The 7500-nt window shown below is 40.1% G+C and overlaps 1 protein-coding gene across 7 annotated transcripts in view; it reads right to left on the bottom strand.

Moving 5' to 3' along the window:
* Positions 1 to 7500, bottom strand: part of LOC128702118 (uncharacterized) — a 120486-nt gene that overhangs the window by 63430 nt on the left and 49556 nt on the right. The window lies entirely within an intron of this gene.

Raw genomic sequence — 7500 nt, 5'->3', positions numbered from 1 at the left:
TGTTTATATACAATTACAATAACTAGATTTAGGTTTTCAATTTTAACCACCAGAGCATCGACCACCTCATTCGTGGTATTAAATAACTCGGTACATATAAGCGACTCGTGACATTATACAGAAACTCCCTTCCCCTTCGTATCAGAGAAGAGTGTACCCAGGATCCATATTTTGCTGTCAAAGTAGCCTTTTATGTGGGTTTCCACGAAAACTAAGTATGCCCGAAATGCCTAGCCATGCTAAGCGTTCTAGTGGTACACTCTGTAATCACAATTTTACTACATGTAAACCAAACAATAACCAAATTTCTGTAAACTCAGCATTGTAATCCTTATAGAGAATAAACTTTGAATTTGAATTGAAAACAGCAAACACTGCATTTGACTCAGTGAGGAGACGGCTGATGAACGGTATTTCGTTGTTGCGCGGTGAAGGCCCTCAGTGTTTGCAAAACAAATGTTATGTTGTTTGTCCTTGTGCTGGGGCTTTCTGTTGTCTTCAATATATGTAGCGTCGGTGAGCACGCCACTGGCTTTGTTTCCAGTGGCTTCGTTTCCAGTCCAAGATGGTTGCTAGGTGGTAGTACATTCTTACGATTACTTGCTATTCTTTTTTAGTTTCCTGGCACTAAAAACTTACTGCTACCTGTATGGTTGTAAGTTCTATGTTCTGTTATACGTTCATGTTGCGTTATATGCCACGTTCCTTTCACGTGGAATTTTGATAGTGTTGCAAACGGATGGAACAGATTATACATTACTGAAAGCGGTGAAGAAAAAAATTCTGGAGAATGAAGGTCAAGTTAAGGTGCGTAGGAGAGAAGATAAATATTTTCAGATAAAGGTATCTACACCAACAGGTTTATACATTTGGGTACACACAGTGAGGGTTTACCTTAATCCCTGTTTTAGGGATCAAAGTATTCTTGATGTTTGTGCACAAGTGAAATGAAGCCTTAATGATAACAAAATATCTAACCATCAGGTAAAATTTGTTTTAGGTCAATGATGTATGATGTTACTGTGGTTGCTCTAGTGTATATAGGACGGAGTTATAAATAAATACCGGAGTATTATAAACAGTTGTAAGTTTTTTTACAGAAATCAAATTTACAAGGTAAGAACTATTATCCGATATAATGTGTTTTGACAGTACCTCGAAAGATTCAGAGAAGCTGCAGAGGTTAGTGAAGGAGAGTGCATATGAAAAAATGGAAAGTGAAATAAAAAATAATGAGCAAAAATATAAAAGTAAGTAGAGATATAAGAAATGAAAGACTGGATAGTTATTTCAACGCTTCTGTATAAGCATGAAGTACAATCTTCGAATGCTGTAGGAACGAGGCCTCGGATAGTGGAGAGGCTTTCACATAGATGAGGTGTGAATATTATGCAGAAAATAAGGAATGAAGAAGCTTTATAAAATAACCCCTCAGAGGAGAGGGGTTGTTGGGATGTTTCTGGTCATTTAGAAAAGTTGGAGCAAGATAGGTTGACCAGGAGCGTGTATAGATCTAGGGTGAATGGAAGAGGACAATGGAGACATTTGAAGTAGGGTTGGGAGAAAGGTATGAGCAAATTAAGAGGTAGAAGCTTGATCATGCTTCACTAAGTGTTGAATCGGAGAGAAAGTTACTGGGTTTTTAGAGATCTGATGTGCTTCTGAAATGTGAATATGGTAATATCTACAGTATAAAAGAATTTAGGGAAAACCAGTGATAAGTACAATACCGGTATTTTGTGAGTGGGAATATTGTGCTTTGGTGAGAAATTGTTAAATCATGATGGGTGTACTCTTCTGGGAAGAGGAGATAAATACATGAAGCTGCGAGGGAAGCAGAAAGGGATCAAATATTTGTGTGAATACCGACCGAAAGGTCAAGGGTGTTGGCCGTCTTCCTGATAGTGAACAATGCAGGGTGCTGCAGGGTAGTGTGCTGGGGCCCACATTGTTGTTCTCCTTACTGCGTATATCTTCTGCATCTGAGAGCATTGTCACGTGTATGCATCTGTGTGCCTGCCTGTACATCACAACATTCTCACACTGTTTGACTTCGTTAAGGAATCCTAGGAAATATCGAAAACAGGTCACTACGACATGTTCATTATAGAATATTTCACTGTCGTTAAGATGGTTGCCCAACACTGCATCAGTGCGTCTCAACCAAACATAAGCTAAATATATGTCTACAAACAACTAAAATAATGTGATATCACAGATATTGTAATGAGTGCTGCTGCACTCACAATACACTCCACAGGGTCAGGCTGTCTTCATGCTCACCCACACTGTCCAGGACAGGCTGCCTACATGCCCACCCATACTGCCCAAGACAGGCTACCTCCATGCTCACCCACAATGTCCAGGGCAAGGCTACCTCCATGCTCACCCACAATGTCCAGGGCCAGGCAACCTCCACGCTCACCCACACTATCCAGGGCCAGGCTGCCTCCATGCTCACCCATAATATACAGGGCCAGGCTGCTTCCATGCTCACCTCAAGTATTCTGCTGCAGGCCTTCAGTACTGGATTGTGTTATAAGTAACGGCCAGAAACAATGTCAAAAAAATCAGTGAAGGACAGAAGTTAGACTCGGAAATAGCTTATGTGATTGATGACTCTGGTTTCCTTGCTTACAGCTGTCAAAGATGACTATAGGATTTGTGGTTGGTTTGTGTGCATCGAACAAACAGAAAATGTACTCGGCACGTGCCACATTCACCCACACTACAGGGCGAGGCTGCCTTCATGCTCACTTAATTCAACATTTACACATTATTACGTGTTAGAATCAACAGGTTTACGACATTCTTTAACCTAAATAATTTACTCGGCTTACCTGCAATATTAGTCTTTGAAAATAATGATCATTCTATATAGTGACTGAAGCCTTACAACAGTAGTATATTACACTGTCCTCATGCCCGTTTGCCATTACTGCAGTACTCAGCAGTGTCAGACTAACTGTTGTCTATATACATATAATATATATATATATATATATATATATATATATATATATATATATATATATATATATATATATATATATATATATATATATATATATATATATATATATATATATATATATATATATATATATATATATATATATATATATATATATATATATATATATATATATATATATATATATATATATATATATATATATATATATATATATATATATATGCACACTACATATATTATTATGCTTAACAATTCGCAAACGGGTGAAATTATTTACAAACATTGTCTCTACGTCCACAGCAGGACTCGAACCTGCTAACTCTGTATCAGAGTCCACAGTACTTTACCACGAGATTAGACCCGCCGACTCTGATACAGAGTTAGCAGGTTCGAGTCCTGCTGTGGACGTAGAAACAATGTCTGTATATATATATTATTATATATTCACGGGGAAGCGGTAAACCTGTAAGAGTCATACACAGCCTGAGTAATGGGGGTAATTAGTTTTGATCCGAAGGTAAAGGCAGCTTCAACTCCTTGATTCAAGAGCACTTCACAGCATCAAAGCATTCCCTGCCTTGAAAAGCAGTGTAGATGTATGTGTGCATTCATGTGCAAGAAGTGTGCCCTTGTGTACAGTGTGTACAGACTCGTGCTGTGTATATAACTATGAATTAACAAGGTGTACGGGTTGTTAATTTTGAAACCAAACTAGCCTAGTCCTCTCCAACTTCTCTTGGGTCAGCTGAGATTTAGGCTTATTGCTTAGTACTTGTGAAATAGTGTGTTTTACGATGTAAGTATCTATTCTTAAGTATATAATGTAGTTTAAAATGTCTAGAGTATTGCAGCAATGAATTTACATAGTCCGGGGCCACCAAGACTGTTCAACAACCTCCCACCAGCAATAATGGGCATTACCAGTAGACCTCTGGTTGTTTTCAAGAGGGAACTGGACAGATATCGAAAGTCGGTGCCGGATCAGCCGGGCTGTGGTTCGTACGTTGGACTGCGTGCGGCCAGCAGTAACAGCCTTGTTGATGAGGCCCTGATCCACCGGGGAGCCTGGTCGTGGACCGGGCCGCGGGGGCCTTGATCCCCGGAATACCCTCCAGGTAGATACATATGTAATTTTAGATATAGTGTATAATATGGTTAAAAATCAACCTCCCATTTCCCCGCGTCTCTTTTCTTATTTTTCGTTCTGTGATGATGGACATATATTCATAAAAAATCCATTACTTGTGTATGTGGGACAGGCCATCCTAAGATATGCTAATTTCCAAGTAATAGTAGCTTCTGTTCTGCTGGAAACCCTTCCAGCTGCCGTAACTACTGAACCCTTAATGGAATACCTGACGATATCCCCATTGCCCTAATGTAGTCTCCCACCCCAGACATAAGATTTCAACTGTACATGTATGAAATCCATCCTGTATGATGGAATATGACAGGAAATTATAGATAGCATTTGTTCCCATTACGTAACTATCATATAGAACAGGGTAGCAGCACACTACTGATGTATCCAATTTTAGTAAAAAAAATAAACTTAGGTGTTGTGTAGTAGCATGTAATGCCACCAAGCTGCTGCATAACAGACACATTGATGATGATGTGTAATCAGTTGCTACGGACGACCCTGATGTGTCCACCTTACCCTAACACAGTGGCAAACACCTTTGTTGTTCAGTAATGTCGTACCGAATACGTCGCCACACACATTAACACAGTTTATGCTGTGGAAGTAGCGCAGGTAGATTATACTGTGGGAGTCGCGTAGGTAGATTCCACTGAGCATGTTTGTATCTTAAATTCGCGAAATCGTAATAACACGATTGTAAACAACTGTTCTGTTATTTTTATTGCTGACTTGCCCTGAGTATTCATGAATTGTGCTCGGTCGGTAAATTATTTACATTATGTTGTGGTCTCCACATGTATATACTGTCTCTTGTGCCCTACAGGTCCGCATATGTACTTTTTTGCTGTGCAAATACCTGCATGTTCAGTATATATCTTGAGTTTTGCATACCATTCATTAACACATTAATACTTGCAGAAGGACGGCATTTAAAACACATTTGCACAGCAGTATATTAGTTATCATTCGAAAAAAAAAAATACTCGTTACTGCTAAGTTATAGCAGTAGTAGTGATGTGAACGCAGCTACTGACGCTGTGGCAGTCAGTAGCTAGAGACACTGAAGACAATTACTGAGCTTGGAGCCGAAGCTTCACATTCTAACACGGGGTAAAGGTTGGGGGGTTACGGATCCCCCAAGCCACGTGACCACCCTCACACACTGAAACATTTTTACGCTTTTAAAGTGACTTGCAATCACTGAGTTGGATACTCATTTTCCAGAGGATAAAACAGGTCATTCTTTAAAGTCTTTTGATACCTATGGGCTCTCTCTTCTATCTTCCTCTTGTTCTGCTCCTCCTCCTCTTGGCATACGCGAATCTCCTTCCTGGTTGTTATAAGGGTACAGGAAGGCCACATATAAGGAAACAAAACTTACTGCAAATATGCAACAAAATACTGTATTTTACCGCTTCGTATTACGCTGTAATGGACGATAAATGATTAAAAAAATTAGAGGCATCAAAGATAGATCCCCTTCAAAACCCTGGTGGGACAGGAAGAAAGTACAATAAAGCAGCTACAGGTGAGTGTATCCTCATTTGTGCTCACCTTTTCGTGGTTGCTGGCGTCGATCCTTGGCTCCTGGCCGCGCGTGCGTGTTCATGCGTGTCATGTGACTGCTGACTTCATCAGCACACAGACCACCACTACCAACACACTGGAGCAGGAAGCACTCAGCTCTTCTGATAGTAGGTGACCTCGACTCCCCCGAACTACCTTTTATCCTCTTGCCTACTAGTCACCCCTTCGTCCCAACAAAACAACGCCAGTCTTGATGATGAATAAATTAACGATGGAACGGGAAAATACGCAGGGACACGGAGCTTAAAATGTGCTAAAATCACGTTTTAGGATTTATGAAGTTTTTATAAAACGTCATCATATTTTAAATAGGTTACAACTGAGCAATGAGTGTCTTTCCTGGGTTATGCTCAGATCGAAGAGGTAATCCACTCTCACTTCCTACATGGAAATTAATATGTTTTGCTTCCTTTACCGAGTGAGCCGCTCCGTGAGACCCTGGCGGCTTGCAAGCTAGTTTTCCTGCATTCCTCTACCCTTCCATCTCTCAAATGATGGCCCATACACATGGTCAGGAGTCTTTACAAAATGTTATTTCGGTTTTGAAGAGTTATAACCCCAGGGTAACCCAAGAAAAGCAGTGTGACTTATTTCCGTCGTGGTCCTGTTCTCTTTCATAGGATGGAACTTATAACAGTCAGTACCCAGCTATCAATTTACTGCTAGGTTAATTAACGGGGTAGCAAGTAAAGGAAATGTGCTCATACATTCTGACATGCCAGTGCTGAAAATGAGACTGATCCTCCCATGCTGACAGTGCTGACAACTGAACAAACCGTACCACGGGCGGGGACAGAACCCGCGATCAGTCATAAAACTCCAGACCACGCGCGGGTTCTATCCCCACCCGTGGTATGGTTTGTTTGCAATCGTGTCATTACGATTTCGTGAAACAAGTGAACAACGTTAAACTCGTGAATTTTGTCACATAGGCCTTCGGGCGCACGATGAAATCGATGCTTTGGCTCAATTAGCATTAAATAAAGATAATCTCGAATATATTCTTTGTTTTCCAAGCAGATTAAAAAAAAAGTTAGAAATGAACTAGCAAGTGAATTTGAAGAAAGTTGGAGAGTAGACATAGGAACCAGCTGATCCACTGCCCAGCATAACGAAATGTGCCAAGTAAACCAGGTTTATGGAAATTAAGAGCAATGGACGTACGTACGTACGTTGTTGTCACTGTTAGGCTAAGGCTAGGCTGCAATTATCTTCGACTATAATTTGCGTGGTCATGTCAATCATATGGAATGCTGAATACGTGTACAGAGATAGGGTTATATACTAGAATATTATATCTTACATAGCCATTTACTAAAAAGTCACATATTACAGGGACAGATATTAGAACATGTCTTAAGTGTCCATACATCTAACCACGAAGAGGCACTTTCGAACACCCTAGAGAGGATGGTAAATGATAAGCTATATGAAATCTTAAGATTGTATCCATATTTTGCACCTGCTAGATGAATGAACTGGTATTTGATGAGGGTCCTAACCTAGTAAATGACCAATATTTATGTTAATGCTAAGATACAATTCACAGACGAGCGCTAAAACCATAAAGGGGTCATACAGCTGAGAAATGAGAGGGGATCAATTTTGATCCGAGAAAGGATATAGTAGCCCCAAATAAAGTCTGCTACATGAACGTACATATGAATGTGCATAAATGCACACGTGAACGTCCGTAAACGTTCATGTAGTTTGTATATACGATGAATGAATAAGTTAAAGTATGGATGGACGGCGGTCAGACACACCAGCCTAACCAGACCCCACCGTCTAT

Source organism: Cherax quadricarinatus, chromosome 37 (genome assembly GCF_038502225.1).
Source record: "Cherax quadricarinatus isolate ZL_2023a chromosome 37, ASM3850222v1, whole genome shotgun sequence".
NCBI classification, from domain to species: Eukaryota; Metazoa; Arthropoda; class Malacostraca; order Decapoda; family Parastacidae; genus Cherax; species Cherax quadricarinatus.
Note: the sequence above shows the minus strand (reverse complement) of the source record. Positions and strands in the feature narration are given on the sequence as shown.